This window comes from Protopterus annectens, chromosome 15.part0 (assembly GCF_019279795.1).
Source record: "Protopterus annectens isolate FY-2018-M chromosome 15.part0, PAN1.0, whole genome shotgun sequence".
Taxonomy (NCBI): domain Eukaryota; kingdom Metazoa; phylum Chordata; order Ceratodontiformes; family Protopteridae; genus Protopterus; species Protopterus annectens.
Window position 1 is genome coordinate 713456657 of NC_056749.1, and position 26710 is coordinate 713483366.

Consider the following 26710-nt stretch of genomic DNA (forward strand, 5'->3'; position numbering starts at 1 on the left):
GGATCTGTGAAAGTCTAGCTCACCTGCCTATTAAAGAAAAAATGTATTTTTTTTCTGGATTAGATACATAGAAACTTGTCAAGGTCACATTGTACTGTGTATGTCAGAAAATGTTAGTGGCCCGCTAATAAACAGTATACAAATAAATGCTGTATTAACATTTAATGACTTGCCCAGATTTTCTAGAAGCACCAGTGTGAGTCCTTGTTCTTATATTCAGCTACTGATGGAGATAGTTGCTTGTCAAGAAAACTCCCAAGGGAATTGCTTTAATCCTCAACATAACTACTGATCCAGATCGAATAAACTGCTTCACTGCTTCTATCTTCTTATTTCTCATCCTTTTTACCTTAAACCGACAGCCAAATCTCATTCTAATTTCTCCCTATTTCAAAATCAAACTAGCTTATGTATTATTAATTGAAAACAGATTCATTGCTGTAAAATAAAATACATTTTTGAAGTTCTAAACCTCATTATCTTCTCCGTTTCCTGCATACACCTCTGATGTGTTGGCATTTGCAAAGCTGCTCTTTATGGCTAAACCAAACCTTTCACATCCAATTAACATGGTGTAAGTATCCATTTAGTTCAAGAAATCTATCACCAAACCGCCTATTTATATTAACACTGAACTGCTTCTAGGAGAAAACACACCCTGTAATGATTCAAGAGAAGTTAGAAATAGCTGCTGCAAAAAAATAAATAAATAAAAGTAATATTCCAGAAACTTTTTTTTCAATAATTGCTAATCCTTTAAGTAATAAGTATAAGCCCTTGTGCTTCAATATTTACTGTTATATACTAAAGATGAAAGTACCACAGACAGCAACTGTTGTATTGTTAAATGTCATCTGCTTAGCAGCATTGTATATCTCTTCCTTCTAGCACTGTCATACTGTCTTACTATGACAATGTATATGTGATTGTTATTAATTGCTTCAATACTGTCACCAAAGGAAAAGCTTACTTTTTATTCATCCATATTGAATACCAGGATCATGGAATGTGAAAGTACTATAAAATGTTTACAGTCTTTCCTACTGTAAACACAATAAATGTCTCTGTATAGCTTGTATAATGGATAGTTTGGGGTGGATCACCTTCAATTCCACTATAGCTAATGTTGGCAAGAAATATCAGTATAAGGTCTACTAAATTCCAATTGTAACTCTTTTGATGTTATGTGATCCTATCTCGCCTACATTCTGACTGATGGGTTCGGAGCCGATCCCTCGGCTCCGACTCGGCACGCTTATGCCAAAGAGCGAAGTCTCTTATTGGCTGAGCTTACTACATCCCAGGATGCACCACTACCAGTCCCCCAGATCTCGTTTGCCGCTAACTAGCGAAGACGTGGTCTCGAGCTGGCTGAGCTAAGTAGTGGGTTTTTTTCACTAACTTTCTGTCAGGAATTTGCTAATTTCTAAACAAAAAGCTGTTTTAACGGCTATTCTGTTGTTGTGTGTGTGTTTGACGATTTTTCTGTGGAAAATTTGTGTGTGATTGATACTTGTTCTGGTTACAGGCTCCCTCGGTCCATAGGGCCTTCCTACTGGTTAATTTCCTTTTAAAACAACCTTAGGGTTTATTATTCTTTGTTTCCTTATACGGTGGTTGACTGTTGTTCAATTTGGTTTTGTGTGAACGGCAAGTTAATCTTGACTTAAAATAAGTTTGTCTGTGAGAAAGTACTTATTTTTTGCTTATAATGTCTCAAGCACCTAGGCCTTCGGGCTTCAAAAAGTGCACTAAATGTAACTTTAAGATGTCTATCACGGATGACCATTCTCTGTGTGTATATTGTTTGGGCGCCAAACATTTGCAGGAGTCCTGCAGCGTGTGTCACACTTTTTCCTCGAGGGTCCTCCAAGAGAGGAAAAATAAGCTTATATTAAAAGGCCTTATAAAACCCTCTTTTGAAGAAGCTTTAGCATCCTCTCCTTCTCCTGCTAAAAAGAAAAGGGCGCCGGCTCCGACCAGTCCGTCGGATCCGACCGCCAAAAGACATAGGCAGGCTTCTCCTTCGGCTCCAAGGACTTCGGAGCCGAGGGCGGAACGGTCTGCCTCAATGCCACCAGTCTCGACTCCTCTGGCTTCGGAGCCGATGGCTGGGGCTTCGAGAGGCGGGTCACCTTCGTCGGCTCCACTGGTCTCGGAGCTGATGAAGGTTGTCCGCTCAGACACTTCCTCCTCGGCGCCTAAGTCCTCCTCGGCACCGATGGAAACTAGTTTGGGTATTCCTTCGGTGCCGATAGTCATCGAGTCGCCTCGGAGCCGGTCCCCTAGCCCCTTGGGGCCGTTGGAGAGGCCATCTCGAACCCGCTCAGTATCCTCTAGGTCATCGAGGATGTCAGATTCGACATAGACAGGGTGCTCCAAAGACTGTTCCAGTCCCCAGTCTTTCAAAAATTTGTTTCGCTCCGACCCAGTTGGCTTCGGAGCCGACAGCCCATGCCCATGTCATTGCCATTCCTCCTCCAACCGCTTCGCCCGCCGGAGCAGGTGCTGTTGGAGCCGGTGGAGGTCTTAGGGTCGGCTCCGACCCTTACTCCAACCCCGCCTTCGGGTCCGAGTTTGGCACACGGACTTCTTCGGCTGGACCCGGGGTGATGTTTCGGGACCTATGCTGTCGGTTCCGAGCCTCCTCTCGGTGCTTCGCTGCGGGACTTCCGCCTGCTATCATGGCCTGGGACCGGACACTCCCAGGATTCTGGGGTCCGGCTTTCAGAGCTATGAGGAGTGCCTTGGCCAAGTCTTCGCCATCTCTCCGGCTTTACCGCACCTTCCCTGGGCGTGGAGACTGGGTCTTTGGCAGTTCCCCTGTCCTTAGGCAGCGGAGCCCTGGGCCTGAGGTTACCCCCACTGGGGGTTCCTCCTCCTGAGGGTTCTTCGAGTTGTCTTCAGAGGAGCCCCCAAGGAAGAGATCGTGCAAGAGGAAGCACGTGGACTCCCGAGTCTCTTACATCGGACACTGATCTTGATGATGCAGAGGGGTCCCCAAAGTCATCCTCGGATAATGTCTCATTTGCAGACATTTTAGAGATCCTCAAACAACGAGGCGGCTAGATATCCAAACCCCCCTCTGCTGATGAGTCAGTGCTTCAAGGCCTTTGGGGCTCAGCCCTCCGCCTCCTGGGTGTCTCCGCCCTTCGACGAGCTCCTGGATTTGGTTTGTCGGAGGGCGTGGGAACATCCAGATACCGTGGAACCAGTACCTTCTCGTCCTAACAAATTTTTGTCTGCCCCACCCGAGAAGGAGTTCCTGACTAAAGGCGTGGCTGTAGATGCCATGGTGGTGGCATCTGCTACACAACAGGACGTGGCAGAGGCTTCAACGTCCGTCCATCCTCCTAATAAGGAGTCTAGGAGCATGGACCGGTACGGGAAGCGCACCCTGACTTCAGCGGCCTTTACTTTAAGGTCCCTGAATTATTTGGCACATTTTACCAGGCTACAGAGGGATCTGGTCAAGAAGCTGTCAGATTCCCTCTCAGGTAACCTACCTGAGCAGCTAGCCCAGTCGGTTAGCTCTCAGTTGGCTATCCTTACTTCAATTTCTAGCTCGTCCATGAGGCTCATTTCATATGCGGCCGAAGGGGCGGGTAGAGCGGCAGGCACAGGCGTGGCTCTACGGAGACAAGCCTGGCTCCGTTTGTGTCATTTTGCGGAGGCCTTCAAGTCTTCATTCACCGACGCTCCCTTTGATGGGTCCTCTTTGTTTGGACCTAAGGTTAAAGACACTCTTACCCACTGTGAGGAAGAGGGAAAAACTTTATCTGCCGTAGGTGCACGTTATTCCACTCCCTTTCGGCCTTATCCCAAGGCTAAAGGAGGAGGGAAGATGTGGTTCCGCAAATCACGTAAGTTTTTTCCTCAACAGCAGGAAGATTCCCCTTCCAGAGGCAGAGGACGGGGAAATTTTTCTGGGAGATGCCGTCCCAGGGGCGGCAGAGGGCCCCGCAATTCTGGAGACCGCGAGTCCTTTTGTGGCTCTTCAGCCTCCCACACTTCATGAGGGATTGCCCGGCTGTGCTGCTCCGGAGCCAGTCGGGTGCCGTTTTGCCAAGCACCTAAAAGCCTGGGAATCTATCACTCAGGACAGATGGGTGCTTCGGATTATTGCCGGAGGTTACACCATTCCCTTCACACACTCACCCCCACCGTCCAAAAAGATCCCGGACCCACCACCCAGTCAAAGGGAAATTGCAGCCGTGGAAGCGTCAAAGCTGCTAGAAAAAGGAGTCATCCAACCGGTCCCCACAGACCAGATCGGATCCGAAATTACTCAAGGTTTTTAGTGCCAAAAGACAGGGGACCTGAGACCAATATTGATCTCAGCAGACTAAACCAATCCGTCACGAAATCCAAATTCAATGGTCACGTTACAATCCATTCTCCCATTGTTGGAGAAGGATGTTTGGATGTGCTCCATAGATCTCAAGGACGCTTATTATCACATACCGATACATCGGGCGCCCAGGAAGTATCTGCGCTTCAGCCTGGGAGACAGTCATTTCCAATTTTGTGCACTGCCCTTTGGTCTCACCACAGCCCCCAGGGTGTTCACCAAGTGTTTGGCAGTAGTGACTGCTCACCTGAGGAGTCTTGGATTCCAAGTGTTTCCCTATCTGGACGACTGGCTCCTGACTGCCACCACCAGGCATCTACTAATGGACAATCTCAAAGCCACCATTTCCCTGGTGCTACCCTGGGAATTACATTCAATTGGTCAAAGTCTGTCTTGCTGCCCTCTCAGCGCATAAGGTTCATAGGAACAGAGATAGACTCAAAATTGATGCGCCTTACTTCCTACCAAAAGGATTCAAACTTTACAAGGTCAAGTTCAAGCCCTGCTTTCAAGATCCAAAGCCCCAGCCAGGATGGTCCTGCAACTTTTAGGTTCGATGTCTGCCACGGTTCTCCTAGTTCCTCTGGCAAGATTGCACATGAGGATTCTTCAGTGGCTGTTATCGACTCAATGGTCCTTTCAGAATCTCAATCACCCCATTATGATTACAGAAACGTGCAAACGGGACCTCCGCTGGTGGCTTCAGCCGTCCAATCTGAATCAGGGAAGACCTTTTGTTATCCCTCCGTGGCCACCCTGACGACGGATGCCTCCCAGACAGGGTGGGGGGGGGCATTGTCTGGGCAGGTTAGTTCAGGGTTCCTGGCTTCCAGACGAAACCTTTCTCCACATCAATGTATTGGAGATGAGGGCTGTACTTCTGTCCCTGCAGGCCCTCCACAAGTTTCTCCCTCAAGGCATTATCACTATCCACACAGACAACATGTCGGTGGTCTGGTATCTAAACAAACAAGGAGGGACCAGATCTTACCCCCTTTGCAGAGAGGCCATGAGGGTGTGGGAATGGGCCGTAGCTACCAACCGCTTCTTGGTAGCGACCCACATTCCAGGAAATCCAATATATTGGCAGACAGATTAAGCAGGACAATTCTCTCTCCTCACGAGTGGTCCCTGAACAAACAGTAGCAGCTCAGGTTTTCAGAAGATGGGGACGCCGTGCTGCGACCTGTTTGCAACACCACAAAACACAAAGTGCAAAAGGTTCTTCTCCTTGACTCCACATCAGGGGGAGGCAGCTATGGATGCTCTAGCACAACCTTGGCCAACAGGGCTACTTTATGCATTTCCTCCGGTTCCACTTCTCCCCAAAGTCATTCAGAAAGCTTCTCAATTGGGGTCCACAATGATACTAATTGCTCAAGACTGGCCTCATCAGGTATGGTTTCCTACCTGAAGAAACATGCGGTGGACGATCCTTGGGTTTTGGATCTAACTCCGGATCTGCTAATTCATCAGTCGGACGACAACACCAGTCCCTTCGCACTTTGAAGTTGACAGCTTGGCTCCTCCACTTCCGACTTTAGTCAGAAATCACACCTTAGACCCGAAGTTATTCACATTTTATCTTCGCCCACAAACCCACCACTAAGAAATTGTACCTCAGTAAGTGGAAGAGGTTTGCTATCTGGGCTCAACTCAGGGGCTTAGACCCTATCACTGCTCCGATTCCAGAGGTTTTGAAATTTTTAACATCCTTGTTTAATCAAGGATCTTCAGTCTCTACTATTAAAGTCCAACTGGCAGCTATCTCTAAATTTCACGAATCCATTGATCCACCGTTGATGAGCAGCAGATTATGCAAAACTTTCATTAAAGGTGCGGGCTGTTAAGACCCCCAGTTTTTCATCCTGCGCCTCCGTGGGATCTTGATTTGGTGCTTCGTGCCTTAACATCTTCCCCTTTTGAACCGGCTGCTACATGTGAGTTAAAATATCTGTCTTGGAAAACTGCCTTCTTAGTTGCAATTACCTCTGCAAGAAGAGTTTCAGAGCTTTAAGCCCTATCTATCAAACCACCGTACTTGATTTTTCACAAGGATAGAGTATCACTTAGGCCTAACCCATCTTTTGTCCCAAAGGTTTGTTCTAATCTCTGTCTCCAACAATCTCTAGAGCTACCAGTTTTCTTTCCAAAATTCTCCAACGAAGCAGAGTACACTCTCCATAAATTGGATGTTCACAGGCAATTGTGCTTCTATCTAGACAGGACTCAGCAAATTCGTAAATCAGACCAGTTGTTTGTGTCCTTTTCAGACAATAAATTGGGTAAAACCATCACAAAAGCTACTATCTCCAAATGGATTAGAGATTGTATAACTCAGGCTTATTCCTCTTCAAATAAGCAACTTACAACATCTATCAAAGCTCACTCTACCAGAGCTATGGCTACTTCTATTGCCTTTCATTCCAAGCTCGCTATTTCTGAGATTTGTGCTGCGGCTACTTGGTCCAACACGCACACTTTCATTTCCCACTATAAATTGGATGTGGCATCTAAAGGGCGAGCATCATTTGGTTCCACGGTACTCAGGAGTGTTTTCCAGTGAGCCACCCAGGATTCAGGTGCTAGGACGCTGTCCCATCAGTCAGAATGTAGGCTAGATAGATCACATAACATCTTTTAGTTATGTACTCACCATAACTTCAGATGTTTGGGATCCATCTCGCCTACATTCCTAATACCCACCCTCCTTCCCCCTGCCTTGGAGATCAGAAGAGATTGAACGGTTTTGAGTTCTACTGTTTTATCTTGTTTCATCTGACGATGTTATATAAGCAGTGCGTGCATGTGTGCATGTATGCGGACAAACTAGATCTGGGGGACTGGTAGTGGTGCATCCTGGGATATAGTAAGCTCAGCCAATAAGAGACTTCACTCTTTGGCATAAGCGTGCCGAGTCGGAGCCGAGGGATCGGCTCCGAACCCATCAGTCAGAATGTAGGCGAGATGGATCCCAAACATCTGAAGTTATGGTGAGTACATAACTAAAAGTTTTTCTTCCTTACAAGCATATGTATTTGGTAAGTATGGGATGACTGTCAGAAGCTGCTGAATGTGGCTAAAGCAGGCTGCAAACATGGAGAACAAGGGGTTTGGCTTCTGCTCCCATTGTTAACAAACACCATCAGTAAGTTTTCTTTATCACTAGAATAAGAGGCACATTTTAGATGGTTAGATAAGAGCCACTTTACAAGTAAGAAAAACTGTGCTACACTGTGAAACTTTGTGGCCTGTAGGCAGAACAGATAGAATATAACTAATGAGCTTTGTTGGATAGTGTGGGACTAAGCACTCAGGTGAGTGTTAATTCTGTAACACTGTCTGTGACTAGCTTCAATCATTAGGGGCTGTTGTAGTTTGGTTCCAAAGTAGAATGAATACATTTTTTAAAATGTGTTGTGTTTGTATTTTATGTCAGTAAGCTTGGTGAACCATGAAGCTCTGTACAACAATCCTGGTTGCTCTTGTCTATTTGAAAAATTCCAAACTGACTGCAGCGAGTTCGAGCTTTGCAAACTAATTTTCACAATAGCCATTTAATATGCTAGAGACCAAATACAGTAAATTTAAACAAATGCAGTTTGACAGCAGCAAATGATAAAAGAATGCATAATAAATACTGAAGTCTTTTTTTAATGTAAACTCTGTCATGCATCCCTGTCCCTTCATGATATTAACAAATTCTGAGGATACATAACCTTAGGAAAGGAACATATGACCTCTGAATAAAGGGAATATTTCAATATACCATCTTTCCTATGGATTAATCTCAGGGATACTATAATTAAGAGAAGTATGGAGTGAGGGCCAGAGGTAGGACTGACATATACCAGAAACATTATTTTCTGTGAAATGTAGCTTCGTCTTCATGTCTGCAGCATTGAAGACTTAATCAGCGAATGCATATTCTTCTCAAAGTGCGTTTGTTGAGTTGTCACTCAACAAATTTCTTTGTGAAGAATTTATTAATTTTTATTTTATTTACATATTTTCTTTGTTAATGTGGTAAATGAAGTGGTCTTCAACAATTGATCATTTTCCGTTGCAGCTTGTGCCAAATGGCAACAACAAGCTATATACGCAGGAGCAAGAAGAAGAAGGAATTTCTACAGATACGCAGAAATGAATAAGATATGCAGTTGTCAGCTCAGCAATTTATTTACCCTAAACAAGTATAACTTGTCAAATAAATCTGAAGAACAAAAAATACATTCACTGAAATGAAGGAAAAAGAAAAGTAACTGCTGATGATGATGATGAATATCATACTCCTGCTGCTGCTCATGGTGATGAAAAATTCTCCAGTATATACTCCGTACTAAAACAAATACCTACAGATATTCAAAATGATATCATGGAATGAGCTCTCCTCTACTAATCCTATTAGAATATATATATATATGTGTGTGTGTGTGTGTGTGTGTGTGTGTGTGTGTGTGTGTGTGTGTGTATGTGTATGCAAATACAAATACCTATGCATACTTATAAATGTACATATGCATAAAAATACACACACAGATATATATATATATATATATATATATATATATATATATATATACATAAAAATATATATGTGTATATATAGCTATACATATACAAATATGTTTACAAATACATATATTTATAAATATTCACATACCCATACACATACATATAACATGCACATATGCTATGAAATACTTATACATACACATATACACAGATACACACACACACACACACACACACACACACACACACACACACACACACACACACACACACACAAACACACACACACACACACACACACACACACACACACACACACACACACACACGCAAAGCAGAGTAGTAGTAGTGCTGAAACTGAATTCACCCTCAAGTCTTGGTGAGTACCTTCATGAGGTGACCCTGTTTTCTACAAATTCTCAACAAGGTGGCACTGATATATAGACTGTATTTATCTAGCATATATCATGGACAGAAGTAGGTCAAAAATTAAAAAAGATAGCTGGGTGCACAAGACCCAGGATAAAAAAGTGCCCAATCCCAATTGAGGATAAGAAAGAAATTATGTATTATAGTTTCATAGATTGATACTAGGCTATCTGCCCTAGGGTATTTATAAGCCTAGCCAGAGTGTATTTGGCTTTCACCACCCTTTTAGATTAGTTGACTGTGCCTCTGTAGAGTAGGTCACAGAAGATAGCCCTTTTGAGGTTAGTTTACTGTGCCTCTGTCTAGTAGGGACACAGAAGATATCCCAGGGTAAACCTACGATCTCCCATTCACTCGTCAAGATTTCTCTTGAAGAGGGTCATTGAGGAACTCTGCCAAACATGGATTGGGATTTTGTTCCAGAGTGAGGGGAGCCTCTGGGATATGAATCTGTCCCTCCAGCATGTCCTATTTATTTCTGTGCTGAGGTTTAAGTCCCTGAAGTGTGTAAGCGTAAGGGATTTCGATTTCCTGAGGTGGAGCATGTCCATTAATTCTGGGTTGGACATGGCTTTATACATCAGGCACAGATCGCCTCTGAGTAGGCGGTAAGCAACTGAGTAGAGCTGGAGTTTCTTTAGCCTAACTATGTAGGGCATCTGTTTGAGTCCCTTGATCCTCTTGGTGAGGTACTTTTGGGGTCTTTCCAGTTGCTGCAGGTGTTGGGTAAGGTACATCCAAAATGGGGCATTGTATTTAATTATGGGCCTGATGAGTGATGAGTAGAGGGGCACAATGACCTCTCTTGATCTAGATGTGAACCCTTTCGTGATAAGGTGGGCTATATAGAAGGTCTTTCTAACCACTTTGGCAATGTGATTGTCAAAGGAGAGATTGCTATCTACTTGGGTCCCCAAATCCCTAAATACTTCTTCCGTACTTAATGGATTACCACCTATGTGGTAATTTGTGGGCACTTTGTTTTTCCCAAAGGGGATGACTATGCACTTTTTGGCATTTAGCTTTAGGCCATGGCTCTGGCACCAGTTATCCGTCTCTGTGAGACCCTTTTGGAGGATGCTTGTGTCAGTCGGCGAGTCGATTATGGCACCCAGTTTGCAGTCATTTGCGAACTTGGTCAGCCATAGTCCCCCCATGTTAGCCTGTACCTCAGAGAAATATATACCGAACAAGAGAGGTCCCAGGACTGAGCCTTGTGGGATGCCACTTGTAACTGGTTATTACTATTATGCAAAAATTTCCAGACACAAGATATACAAAAAGATTACGAGATAAATTAGAGGAAAGAAACATACTTCCACAAGAAAAAAAACTGTCAGAAGCTTCAAATAAAAATGTGTGGTCATTAATACAACAGATGTTTGAGAAACAGTATATAGGCCAAGAACCTTTGATCTGTTTAGAAAAAGAAGCATCTGAGGAAGTGTGAAAATATAAAAAAAAAAGATATTTTTGAAAAGTATAAAAAAGAAATATGGACATGGGAAAGAAAGAGATATTTGATATGGTGCAATATTTAAGCAAAGGTGAAAGCCAGATTAATCAATATCAAAAAGGCAGCACCAAAGATATTTGAAGAGAAATACAGGCAAAGGCATCCAGACATGAAAAATTTCACAAAAAAGTAATATCACAAAGAGGGAATGCAGTAAAGCATATTAGTAAAGTAGAAGTTAAAAAAATAGAAGTTGAAGTTAAGGCATGCCTACGAAGTGAAGGATTTGATGTATAAGGTCTAACACAGGTTACACCACAGCATGATGGAACGAGTGCCCAAACCAAGGAGAAACAGGACAATCAGGAGACATATGAAGAAGAAAGATGGACATGGGGAAGAAAAAGAGAGTTAATATGATGTAATATCTATGCAAAGGAGAAAGCAAAACTAATCAATACAAAAGATATTTGAAGAAAAATAGAGGTAAAGGAATCCAGACATGGAAAATAAGAAGACAAAGAAGAAAAGTAGAAAAGGAGATCAGTAATGGAGAAGTTAAAGAAACTGAAACTGAGGTTATGGAGCACCTGTGAAGTGAAGGATTCAGTGTAGAAAATCTAATTCAGAAAGCGCCACAAAGGGATAGAGCAATGGAACTCCAAATTAAGGGGAAACCAGTGGAATGGGAAGCAATAGGTCAGGTACCATATGAAGATATTTTGGAGCCTTCCACAGGAAATGAGTATAAACATTCACTTGAAACTGGAAAGCAAGGGAAGGAACAGAAAACTGTGGAAACTCTGACATAGTTAATGTTGAGGAGTGATAAGCCAGTGAGTTTTATATGACAGAGCAACAAATGACACAGGATGAAATTGAAGAGAATGTGCCACAGGAAGATGCAACAGAACTTTCTATAGAATGCCCACAGGAAATGGAAAAAAATGTACCCTCAGTTTAGAAGAAAATGAGCTAAGAGAAGAATTGCTTGACTTAATAAAGATAGACAGACATATTAAGATCTATGAAGGAAATAGACTGCAGAAGGTCAATAAAACCCAAAAAGTCAGAACTTTTATAAAACAAATGAACACAGTAATTAGGACTGTTCATAGAGTTCCATATGATATAAAAGAAGTAAACAGGATATATTATTGTGCAGCTAAATTAACAGCTGATAAAGTTCTACCACAAGAACACAGGGTAGTGAGGGAAAGGAAGGGGAGAAATCAAATACCATCATGGAAGTATCGAATAGAGAAAACTATAAAGCAATTAAGACAAGTGTCAATGTTAGAAGAGTATAGAAGAGGGAACAGATCAACAAAAATACTTAGAAAGATAGACGTGATAAAAGCAATGCGCAGTATTAGATCAGATCAAGATCTATCATGCACTATTACAAATAGACTAAAAATCTCAGCACATATAGAAAAACTTAGAAAACATGCAGATAAATATAAAGGAATAGTACAAAATAAACAATTTATTGATGACCCAAAATATTTTATAGAGAATTGGGAAGCAAGGTAAAAGGAATTGAAAGACTGCCAAAAAAGAAGAAATTGATAAATTTTGTAGAAGTATCTATGAATATCCCATGGAACATAACAAAGATGCTAAATAGATAGAAAAGGTAAAAGAAAGAATAAGATGTTTAAAGGTACAGGATATGAAATGGGATGACATAACAGCCAGAGAGATTGAAACAAAGTTAAGAAAAGCCTCTAATTGGAAAACCCCAGGCCCAGATGCAGTACCTACCTTCTGGTTAAATGTATTAACATCTCTGCATGAAGCTATATCCATGAGTAAGAACTATTTATATGTGCACCCCCAACAGACACCAACCTGGCTAACAACAGGAAAAACAATGCTCCTACTTAAGAGTAAACCTGCAAGCTACCCTAAAAATTATAGACCAATAATTTGCCTTCCAACGATGTATAAACTATACACTGGAATTGATGCCAACAGAGTCTATAGTCATTTAGAAGAAAACTGAATTATGGCAATAGAACAAAAGGGCAGAAAATAAAGTCATATGGAACAAAGGATCATTTGTTGTCAAATAAAGTCATAATGGAGAACTGTAAAAAGGGAAGAATCTATGTATGGTATGGATTGACTACAAAAAAGCATTTGATAGTGTCCCACATTCACGTGTAGGGTCCCTATTAAATAAATGAAAAGTGGAAATGTCGAATGGCCAAATAAATAAAAAGACCATTCCTCAATATTGCTATTGTAAGATCGTGATATAGTGAAGGCTGGAAATTTTGCCCTTTCTTCACTGTAGTGTGATCTTGGAGTTGGTACATATAAATAGTTGGGGGTGTTGGGGTGCAGCCCCCCACAATATTCATTTAGAGGAATGGCATTTTGTTTATTTAGCTGTTCGACATTTCCACTTTTTATTTATTTAATAAGGAAGCTCATGGAAAAAAAAAGAGTGCTTAAAAATGTATAAGATACTCCCTACACTGATCAACTGCATTACAGTGACCATGAAACAGTGGCTGACCACTTTGCAGTTAAGCCATGATAAAAGACAAATTATTATTCCAAGGAAAAAAAAATCAAAGGGGGATATTCCAGGGTGACTCTCTGTCACTGCTGCTATTCTCCCTTGGCCTTAACCCATTAAGCTGTCTACTTAAAACTTAGGCCATGTCTATAATTTGGCTCCTAGAAAACAACAAAGTGTAAAGACTTCTGACCTTCTCTTTGTCAATGATTTGAAACTGTAAATCTCATCAGATGAGAAACTGAAAGTGCAACTGGAAGTTGTCAAAACTTTTTCAGATGATATAAGAATGTCATTTGGTCTTGATAAATGTGCAAAAGCAACATTTAAAGCAGGAAACCTGCAGCACCAGGAAAATATCAGTCTGGGACAGGAATGTGATATAAAGGAACTTGAACAAGAGGGAGTGTATAACTATTTGGGAATTGATGATGGATCAAGAATAATACTTGAAGGGGGTGTGGCCAAGATGCACTCAGAGTAACAGTGCTTCTCTTCAGCTCTGTCTGTTCCAAGTTTCTCTGACAGGATTTTTAAATATATATCTATCAGAAATCTGGATTTTTTTATAAAAGGATACTTTATACCTTATACAAGGATAGTATAAAAATCTTTTTGATTATTTTATTTTTTCCTGTCAAAAAACATCAGAGATCTTCTGAACTACTCCAGTCAACAAGATGAGCTTCAACAAACCTTCTCACCAGGATACAACTTTCAAAAGGAATTACAACCTTTGTTACTTAACATTCAAGAACTAACTAGTAAAATAGATGAAATGGACCTGAAACTGGATAGTTTTAAGGAGAGCTGTACTAAACAAATGAACATTATACATGAAGATTTAAAACAACAGAAAGAACAGATTTCAGGTATGGAAACATCCCTAAATTACATGGATTTTAGGCTCCAGGAAGGTGAGCATAATATTAAATTCCTTTTAAAGCAAAATACTCACCTTTTGTCTAAAATAGATGATCTAGAAAACAGGTCACGTCGTAATAATATCAGAATCTTTGGTTTGCCAGAAAAATATAGAAGGAGATAGTATGGAAAAGTTCTTGTCTACATGGATACCTGAAATACTAGAATTACCTGAGGCTCTTTCATATGGTATTGAAAGAGCACACAGATCTTTGATTTCATCAAAAAAATAAAAAAAGTAATTCTGCAAGATCTGTGAGTGTAAAATTCCTTTCCTCGCATGATAAGGAAATTGCCTTAAAGATAGCATGGGCAGAATCTCCAATTAAAATAATAGATAATTTGTCCGTTTTGATAATGACTATTCTACTGTGGTAATTGCAAAAATAAAAGTTTTCCTACCTTTAATAAGAGAACTTAAAAAAAATCAAATAAAATCTCACCTGTTGTTTTCTGCAAGGCTTAAAATATTTTACCAAGATGCACCTAAATTATTTGAATATCTGGACAGTGCTCTTATTTTTGTTAAATCTAATAAACGTTTGGACAAAATAGAAGAAATGGATTGGGAAAATGTTAACTGGAAGAGATTAGCCGAAAATGAAACTTGGAAAACCCATGAGCACAAGAAGAAGCTAAGAAAATAAAAAAAAACTTCTCTTATATGTTTCTATTCACAATGGAAATCCAGTTTGTTTGTTCTAAACATACTCATGACCCTTAAGATCAGGAAATTTGATAACCGGAACAACAGGTAAGATTTTACCACTCTTTATTATACTTTTTAATGATAGTCTTTACTGTTTTTATTTTGATGCTTATTATGCAAATACTTAGTTGTTTCTTATTTTTGATAGGTATGGGTTACTGTTTAAATTGAGTTATTATTGTAGTCTATTTGTTGCCGTTTGTATTGAAGTACAGTTATATCTATAGGTTGCTACTTTTTTGGATAACTATCTTCTTTAATAACATGTCTCAATGATTTGGTGCTTATATTTAGTTTAGTATAGTATTGATAGAGACAGTTTATATTGTCTTCAGAAGTTTCTATAGACATGATTTTAGTGTATATATAAAGCTATTTTTGCATATGCTTTCTCTTATTGGCATCCGGAGCTATTTTAAACATAAATTTTGTTGTTGGTAGTGTCCGGAGCTAATATAAAACATGATATGTGGATAAAGACAATGTCCGGACTGAATTTGTGTTATGGGGTTACTGTTGGTAATGTTCGGGAATGTGGTGGGCTCAAAAGTTGCTGTTGGAATTGTACGGAGTTGTTTGGTCATATGGGGTTGACGTTGATGCTGCTGTTGTTTCCTCTCCTTTTTGAATGTTTACTTTTTCTTTTTTTTTATTTAATTCTAGCTATGTGTCTTTTGCTGGTATGTTGTGGTGTTGTTCTGCTTCTCTGTGGTTGAAACTGGGGTGTTTTGTGTTTCACAGTGTTAGCCTCTGGTTAGAGAGGTAGTTTGGAATGGTTTGTGAGCTGCACAGCAGCTTCTGTGATTGCTGTACATTCAGAAACCGTTGTTTCACCACCTGTGAACAACTTCAGTGGCACGAGTTGCTTTAAAGTTAAAGTGTGTCCTACTCATCTTTTCCCGCTGCAAATTTGAAAGTCTACAGTTATTCAGCTTCAGCTTGAGACCTACTTCATGACTGGTCTCTTAATATGGACATTCTCCCTTGAGTTACTTCTAGATTGTTGCCATAGAACCCATAAATCCCTACATAAAGTGTCAGAGGCTTCAGAACACTCGAATGCTTTAAAGGGATGAAAAAAGAGAAAAAAACAATGGAGATTAGACATCGTTGCTATTAATGGGTGATGTGATATATTTACTTATATGCAAACAGATTGTGTTTAATAATTATAACCTGTAATTAATTTATTGGTTACTTGTGTATTATCATACCACGTTTGGAAGGAACTGCATAAGACGCTTGCTTTTTGACTTTTCTATGGTGGAAAACTATCATCAGCCTGTTTTAGATACTGGTATTAGTTACTGAAGTCAATAATTCTTAAGAAATTTGATGTTACTTCATACTGAAGTGCATAGGGTTGTGATTGTTTAATATTTGGGCAGAGTAAGGGGTACTTTTCCATTGGAACCCTACTGCTTCGTGTTGGTCTGCTTTTTGCAACATGTGCATAATATGATTTTACTTCTCAACTCAAAAAATAGGATTAAGGTTCAGAGCTAAAATGTGACACAAAACTATAAATATCTTGTCTATACATATATCGAAATCACTCGGCTTTGGGTACAGCTGCAGATTCCAAAATTGGAGGAGAGTTGTTTACATATTTATATGTAACCCAAACCCATGCAAGTGAGGCCAAGTGCATGGACTAGACCAACAATCCAAAGTAAATCACAAAAGTCCAGCACAACCAAAGTGGATCAAATTTCTTTTATTAGTATAAAAGGTGGCTGACCCAAATACAACAAACCAGTTTTGACTTTAAATAGCCTTCCTCAGTGTTAATGCTTGAAGAAACACACAATGTTTAACTAATGCACTTTCACCAAACTACCTTATTTGGAGACAGGTTGACAGGCAGTGGTCCCTGTGGACATTGTAATGCATGTGCACACATGTGTAAAACTAAGGAGTTTACCAGCAGTAACACCTCAAAAATATACACGATTAATATTATGGGTAATTGCAGCAGTGATTGGGTTATTTATCTAGCTAGATGCTTTTGTTCCACCTTCTATGTCAGACAAACCTCATGTCCACTAAGATTTAGGATCAGTGAGCATCTAAGTGACATAAGGAATAAAAGGCTTACAAATGCCCTTTATAAACATACCTTAACCCATCATACTGCAAAATTCCAATTCACTATTATAGACAAAATTCATGGGAATAGAATGTGCAAGTCAGGGTAGCGTAGCAAACTCAATGAAAAATAGCCAGGCTGGATAGTAAGATTGGGAACTCTCTTTAAACCTGGCCTGAATAAACATAATTGATTTGGTATGCAGCAATAGGGGGATAACAGCAATTTAGAATGCATTATTTAAACATTGTGTGCTTCTTCAAGCATTAACACTGAGGAAGGCTATTTAAAGCCGAGACTGGTTTGTTGTATTTGGGTCAGCCACCTTTTATACTAATAAAAGAAATTTGATCCACTTTGATTTTGCTGGACTTTTGTGATTTACTTTATATTTATATGTAACCAAAGAAGTGGGAACACAGGAGACTTTAAGGCAATTTAAATGCTTTAGAATTTTGTAAACTCTATAGCTCTAAAGGAGTTTACTTTATAATCTTGGGGAGAGTAGCGCTGCTGTGTCACATATTTATAGGAAAAAAAAAAAGTAGAATTCTAGAATTCTTAAAATGGAAGGGGTGGGTTGGCGGCAGGGGTTTGGCCAGGGTTTTTGGAATTGTTCTTCCATTTTCAGAATGCTGATGAACACCATAGGTGACTCAGCCATGCCTGTTTTTTCACGATCCATGTGGTAAGTGCAGAGGTGGAGGTGCAGCACAGATGTAGGGAGGGTATATATTGAAAGGCGTTTGGACACATTTCTTGCTTGGGCATTTGAGGACATTTCTAGTGCTTCATATGTGCGGGTCATGGCTCTATAGAATAACTGTACATGGGGAAAGTACTTTGCTTCACGGATTGTGTGATAGCCTTAAATGTGATGGAGGCAGGTCTGGACAGTGCACTGACTTTTTTGCTCCTTTTCTGATCAACGGAGGGGCTGTGGAGTGCATGTGCAGGAGGTCTTTTTGTGCTGGCACAGTTCTGTTCTGTGGAATGTGCTCCCCTGCTTCCCAGGTTGGTGTTTTCCATCCTAATGGACTTTATTGTTGAAGAATAGTGGCGAGTCTCAGCGGCTCTACAGTTTAATGGATTGCCACATCCTGTTCTCCTTTATGCAACATTCTAAATTGCTTACCCGCAGTTTGTCTCCATTCATTTCGATGGGGTTGCGTGGGTTTCTTGACTGACTCACAGAAAATATTAGATAATAATATGCTTCAAACTGTTTGCATTTTTTTTCAGTGGAAAAGTCCAGAGGCTTTTTTCAGTTTTTGTGCTGCCTCTTAGTTTTGACTCCCTGCCATCTGGCAGACATTTCATTGCTTACACAGACAGAGCTGCCAAGTGGTGGGGGTTTAACGGAGGGGTACTGAAAAGTTATAGTATCATTCAAACTTCTTTGTGTAGGTTGGTGGTAGTTCTTACTTTGAAAATGTCACAAATACTATTACAGTCTGATCATTTGAAAAATATAATATGTGCAGAAATTCTCATGGTCCCAGAAAAATATCAGTTTAATGACACACTCTTGCCTAGATAGTTTCAGTATTTTTTGTTGACAAATGAATGGATTTGAAATGAGATGCATCTGAAGTAGGAATTGTGGGTGCGATGATATGTAAGTGCTAATTATTATGACTGGTTTGCATACATATTTAATTGTTTAATTATTTTAATAAGCAGCAAAATAATACTTTGTTACCGCAACTTAATAGGTTTGATAACATTACTGGGGTTTGGATGAGCATAGTTAATTAGAATGATGATGATTATAAATTCAAAACAAAGACAATATTATGTGACTAAAATAAATAAAGAAAAGAATAAGCACATTGAATTGGTGGTTTGAAATGGTATAAGCAACACAATCAATAAAATATTTATGTTATAGATGGAAACTAATTTATTCCTTATATTTTGAGCAATCAATTAGAAATCATTTTTATTAATACCTCACTTATTATTACAAAATCTTTATTAATACATAAATACAATTAAAGTAAATGCATTTGTTTAAGTTATTACAAATGAGAATAATCCATACCTTCACTAGTAGATCATTAATTAAAACGTCTTCTATTTCTTTAGAATATCATATTAAAAAATATGAGAATTTTAGAATATTAATTTACTTGTTTTTATGATTTAGTTATATATAATGTATCAATTCATTACTTATATATGAAAAAATATTATTTATAAACTGCTTTACTAGGTTTGTTATTTACAGTCATATCAACTGTATGTTATGGTTATTTGTCTTTAATATTTTGATTCATGGTGAGACTAACAGAACTTAAATTCACTTCTAGGATAGTCAATGTCAATTTTTTCATGGATAAATAGTAACTACATAATAGAATAACAAAGACTGATATATGTATAAAATCTTTTTGAAGTTAGAAGTTTTCTTCACTTAAAGGTTATTGAAACAGGAGGATTAATTTATGTTAATAGGAGTTAATTAATACTACTATACTACAAAGTGATTATCTTTAAATATTGTATCATATTTGCCTTTTGCATAATGTTTTTTTATTAATTTAAAATTATTAGATATTTTGATTTTCTATAGAAGCTAAGACTGATTTACCATGATCAGGAAATTTTCTCTTAGACAGATGCTGATCAGAGGTTGTTACTTGACGAGGGGTTAATCTGAGTTATTATATGTCACTTGGATTAGGAGTATTTTACTCCAGAAAGGTTATGGGGGGTTTTGATGTTACTAGTTTATGTTATAAAATTTGTTACAGTTTTTTTTGGCATTCTACACAACACAAAGTAATACTATAGTAATACACTCATATTTTTCACATCTATTACTATGTAATCAATCTAAACGTTTTCTTCATATTCCTTTAATATTTAACTATTTGATATGTGTTTGGTCAAAATGCACACTTTTCACAAATTTTACTTATTATGACTTCATTAAAGAGTATTTCTATTAACATTAATGGACTAAATATCTCAAATAAGAGGGGAAGTTTATTCAAATATCTTAAATTACACAAATCTCAATTAATTTTCTTACAAGAAACTCATTTGAAATCAGAAGATATGTTTAGACTAGATACCAAATCTTATTCAACATTAATTAGTTCAGAACATCTTCAGAAGAAAAGAGGGGTAGCAATTCTGTGGAATAATACTTTACCTTGCCCAAAGATTACCAATACATATAAAGATAATAAAGGAATGTTTTGTCTTGTCACGGTTGAATTTAATAAGAAAATTTATACTTTAGTGAATTACTTATATATGAAAAGATATTCCCCGGGATTCATGAAGCTTGCTCCAGACACAGGCATAGCGTAGGGGGTATAATGCCAAATATGGCCGCCGAGCGATTCAGGTATGATCCAATTCCACGTGCACTACCAGCGTACGCCAGATCTGTGCAGCTCTCGGCTCATGTATGCTAATCACCCCATGCGCAGTACTGCAGCATGCAAATGAAGGTACATAGTGATTCATGAAGTGGTGCAGGCGTAGCGTAAGCATACAGAAATGTAAACCAAAAAAAAACGGTTTACATTTTTCCAAGCAGAACATCGGAGCCATGAAAGCGGACCAAACTTATGTATTACAAAGTTAACATATGCCAATGGCTAAATATACAGCCAATGGCATAAAAAAACACGCATAACACATAAAAAATAACATTTAATGTCATGGCCACACTAAAACAAAGTAAAACCGCAGGGCATGTGTGCGCAAATGGGAACACAAGGAAAATATATACAGATGTAATAAAATTGCAATGTAACACAAATCATGATTTCGCCATAATAGTCAATGGTATGCATGCTACACCACAACCTAGGTGCAAGGGTTGCTAAGGGTCTGTGACAGTGTTCTGCATGGTAACTATGAATTAGTAGTCAATGCCATGCAAATGAGGCAAGTAATACTGAATCGCAAACGTCCCGCCGGCCTAAGGATGTACCATACGGTGCAGCGGTACAACACCGAGGAGTGGCCTGGAGGTATACATGACATCAGCAGTGGGGTGTGCCACTGTAGCTGTAAGCAAATTGGAGCATTGCTAATCTGGGTTGCCCATTGGTAAGCAAAGCCGTAGGATAGGGGTGTCCATAGCTTTGCTTAGCTGAAAGCATACATGGTGACCGAAAGCGCATGTGTACGTGGATGACAACACGCTTGAAACCTGGTAAACAGCTGCGTGAGGCATGCACCACAGCTGAAACAGAAAGGTTACGGGAAGACAATAAGGAAATGCCACAGCAGGGTAATTGGAGTACAACTGAGTAATTGGAACCTATTAACTCACAGTGGGCCATTGACGGTAGCTAACAAGGCTGCTAGTAGCAACCTGCAGATCAGGATAGGGGAGGTGCCGGATTGCAAAGAAAAGAGAACTGTCACTGCAGAGCAAAGCAAACCTGCAGTAGATTGGCTATAGAACACATTTTGCAACACAATCCGGGGTTGGGAAAGTACAAAACAAGAAAGCAGGCTGCTGGATGCATGCCTGTCAATGGGAGGGGAATCGTTATGAAAAGTGAAGGCAAGGGCAAGAGGTGATCCATGGCAGCTAAATGTAATTCAACACCAAAGGCACCACAATAGCAGTACCTGTGGTAAAGCACATAAGTAAGATACCCTGCAGCTCTGATTGTACATACACACTCTATGACATCATCAGTGTCCAAAGCACAATAGTATAAAGTGTGAAGGCACCTTACACACACTTGTGTATTCCCAAACACTACACCATCGGTGTAAACAGATGGGGAACTTTTACAATGTACTTGTTGGGAGCTGCCATAGCTGTGATTCATCACCATGTGTTGGAGACTGAAGGTGGTGTGGAGGATGATGCTGACAACCACCTCAGGCCCTGGAGGAGGAGAAGAGTGTTCAGAGCAAGGGTAACCTACCAGGGGCTAGATGATCTGGAGATAGTAGAGCATTACAGGGTGGACAGGGACATCGCACAGCAAATCATTGAGCTGTGCTGGCAATGCCTCAAAGCCAGAAACAACAGAGGGGAACCCATCCCAGTGGACATGAAGTTATGTGTAAGCTTGGGAATACTAGCCACAGGTACCTTTCAAAGGCCAACTGGAGATATCATGGGGATCTCACAGGCATCAGCATCCAGGGTACTCCACCAGTTCCTGGATGCCATGTTACCACATGCCAATGAGCATATATACTTCCCCCGAACTCAGGAGGAGTTGGCCAGCAATATGCGCCTCTTCCACCATGTGGCAGACTATCCGGAGGTACTGGATGCAATAGACTGCACGCACATACATATGAAGTCACCACCCGGTGAGCATGGTAGGCGCTACATAAACCGCAAGGGATACCACTCCATCAACTGCCAGGTCGTGTGCAATGCCCAGGGCATTATCACGGATGTGTGTGCTGGCAGCCCTGGAAGCTACCATGACTCCCACATTTGGCATGCCTCACAACTGTACCAGGTATTTGTCAAGGGGGACATCCCATATGGCCACCTTGTGGGGGATGCTGGCTATGCACTGGAGCTGTGGATGATGACTCCCATCAGAAATGCACACACACACATGCAAGAAAGCCATAATGAGGCACATGCACAAACCAGAATAATCATAGAGCATGTGTTTGGGATGCTGAAATCACGGTTCCGTTGCTTGGACATATCTGTTAGAGTCTTGCAGTACTCTCCAGGCATGTGTGCCCACATCTTCATAGTATGTGCCATGCTACATAATATGATCCTGCAGAAACAGCTGCAGCAGGGACATAACGGTGAAGGCCCTCACAGCCCACCGCAATTGCGAAGGGCATCACAGGCACAGAGGGATTCAGACCACGAACACCCTGTGCCAGCCCCAGTAGGCAGATGGAGGTGTGCCCAATATGCCCATGCCTTGGCAAAGAGGGAACGTATAGCACATACACTGACAGTGTAGGCCCCTATGGACTGACACACTTCTCCACCTGCACACACAGTAAAATGGATGTCACACACACACAACCACCTGTAAATTGTCATGTATAGGTGGTCTACTGTGTGCATCCTACATAGGCAGCCCTCAACTATTGCACACACAACAGCTGTTGTTACAAGGTAAGTCAACACCTGAACAGTAAATTAAGCTAACAGCATGTGTTGATACTGTATGTATAGGTTCCTAGGTACATCGGTAGGTACATTCCTGATTGTCAGAGGCCATTCATCAGCCTAGCCAAAATATGTCTGCTGTCGCCACCCCATTGATTAACTAACTGTCCCTCTGTGGAGCAGAGCCAATTGCGGGATCCCTGGGGTGTAACCACTGTTCCCCACCCACTCTGCAAGGATTCCCTGGTGTGTTAATGAGGGGCTCCATATAATGTAATCAGGGATGTAGTTCCAAAGCATGGGGAGTACCCATGACAGGTATCTGTCACCCCAGCGTTCTCCAGTTATGGTTGCGGCAAGGTGTAGCACATTACAGTGTGTGGCTCACTGTGACATGGATTCCCATAGCTGGAGCACATCCATTAAACATCACTTGGACATACCATTAATAGGTATCATCCATATGTAAACTAACTGAGTTACACATTTGTTTGCAGTATGGAAGAACAGCCATAGTACAGTCCACATACTAAACACCATAACACTTGTACATATCCCAGATGCCCCAGTGGTAAAGCCACTGACTGTCTTGTGCATGTTCCTGGTTCCACGACCTGCAAGGGCTGTTATGTAATTCCGATGTCCCAAATAATGGATGTTGGATGCAGGTCATTAGAGCACATTTAAGCACATGTTAGCAGGTTTATGCACCGGCAAGTGCCGGTAAGCATCGTTTAAACAGGACTACATGGATATGTGCAAAACAGGTCTAAGCTTTGCTGAATATCGCGCAGATCATGGGCAAAGCTGGCCAGAACCACTGAAATCTGTGTTATTCACCCTTGTACTAATAGTGCCTGCTCTGAGAGGTAAAACGACCACGGCCAGGAATAGAACACGCAACCATGTACACAATCACCTACCACTAAGCTACCTGAGATGTACCAACGGCAGGTGTGTATTGTGACAGGCTAAAACACAAAAGGGCAGAGTTCAGGAAATAGTATACACTGCCATATACCCAACGAAAGGTGTGTTTTCTCTCTCTCTCTCTCTTTATATACATATATATATATATATATATATATATATATATATATATTATAGAGATAGAAAGGGTGATAGAGAGATATATGTCGATATATACGGATATACATATATATATATATATATATACAAATATATAGATAGGTTAACGACATGTACACAGCCATGGCGGTACATATAAATAGGATACTACCAAATACTGAATGCTTTACATACCGACACGGGTAATCACGAGGCTTAAAGACCAAAAGACCACAGTACCGGAGCACTAGAACCGCGATTACTATTATCATGATGTTAAGGGACATTTAGTTAGTGCTTCTGGTGCTGCGGTCCAGGTAGGTACTGTGTTTAAGTGTGTTTCTGATTGTTGTAGTGTGTGTAAGTGTGTGTTCTGAGTGCAGTGTGTGTTTCCGAGGGACTGTAATGTGTGTTTGCTTCGTGTGTCTGTTCATGCTATCTCAGAGGAAGATTATTACAGTAAGTGTGGTGTGGGGGGTGCAGGGGTGTGTATGGGGCATGGCCACCTGGCCATACGTAATGTAGGATGGTTTGTTTGAATGTGATGGGTAGCAGTGTGTATTTGTGTGTGTGTGTGTGTGTGTTCTGTGTTTGTGTTAGTTCCGGGAGTTTGACTGTCGCGAGTTTGAGTGTTCGGTATTGTGGGGTTTGGGAGTCTGTGAACGGTAATGTGGTTGTTGGAAGTGTGTACGTTCCTGAATCCGTGGGTATGCCATATACATCAGTTAAGTCTTCAAATATGTGCACAACATGGACCATAACAATCACAAATCCCGCCACGACCTAACGTTATGAACAAAGGATATGGAGACTATATTATACAACAACCCAGGCCTGGGTGTGGGTAATGCTTGATTTACCCACAGTTGTCTTTGTTTGGCCACTCGGGCTTCGCCTTTGTGAACAAACCACACCAACCGCAGGTAAATTCACCATTACCCACACCCAGGCATGGGTTATTGCTATACTACACTATTACAAATATGTGCTATGGACATGAGCTAAACATAGGGCTACCACCTGTCCCACCTTGCGAGGGGCAGTCCCTCTATGTGCGGTAGTGTCCTGACCAAAATGAGTACAAATACTAATGTCCTACAATCTCGAGACATTCTGCATGTTCCATAGTTAATGTAATGGTTGCATAAAATAGTCATCTGTATCGACCATACCTACATGTAACAAGAAACAGGATAAGCAAGTAAACCGCTACAAGAATATAAGCTTTTATATAGGCATATATGTAAAGTTCTATACTTTGTACTGACTGTGGGTATGTGTCAGCCTCTAAAATCCGATGTGTGTCCTGCAAATGTCCCACTATGGCCATTTGTAAAGGTGGCATCCCAAGCCAAAGAGGTTCAATCACCAACACAACTCCAACACAACTCCAATGAGTACAAATATCTGTGACAGAAATACATGAGACAGCTTTCATGTAGCAACATTTCATTACATACCGATGTATTTCCATAGGGATTGAAGGACCAACATCACCTGTATGCTATATAGGAACCAATTAGCAATGGCTTAATGAAAAAGCCTGCAATAACCATAGTATTAGTCTACTAAATGATAGGTCTTCAATTAGGGAAAGAGCCCTCACACACATATGAAATATGTATAAATGCAGTTCCTACACACCTTCGTTTGCTATGTACACCCACCTACATCTCCCCCACACCCAAACAATTGCAATACAGACTGTAATAACATCACAAACATCCACTCACTCTATGACATCTGCAGAAGCCTTAACATACCTTGTGAGAGACACACTATAATGGCCCTATGTGAAATCATTGCTGTTGTACAATGGAACAGACGCCGATGTTACAGGGTTTGTTTGCAATAATCCCCTATCAGATGGCTGATATAACAGCTACACTCACATGTAGAACTACATCCTCTAGCCATTACACACAATCCATGGGGGCCATGAAGTTAAAATATCTCTGTGTCTCTCCATATAGCTGTTGCAATTCATCACAAACAACACATCCAGGCCGTCTTCCTCAAAGGTAGGGCAAAGGGACAATGCCCAAGTGGAGTATTCAATTATACCCCACTGTTGCCATGTAATTGGCTAATGGAGTAGCTGCACAGCTGATGTGCATGTAATCATCTACTCCAGAACACCAATTTGTGGCAGGATACCTCATGTCACTGGCATCTATGTATAAAAGGATGGCTTGTCATACTGGTATCTATGTATAAAAGGATGGCTTATCATACATTCAAACCGTATGTACATATGAGAAAAACGTTAAAACAGAAAAGGAATAGGACTGATATTATCATCAACTCGGACTACTAAGAAGGTATGTAGAACACTCAGTATGTTAGTGTATGTAGTGCCTGTTCTGTATTAATGAAAGTGTACGCAATGCATATAGTGGGAAAAGGTATTATATAGTGATGTATTGTTGAGCATAGTAACGCTTGTAGAAATTGTGTGTACTGCTGTGGGCCACAAGATAAACACCTCATACACCACAAGGGATGCTACATAAGGACTTTAAACACAACAATTCCACTCCAGCCGCTGTCAGTGGCA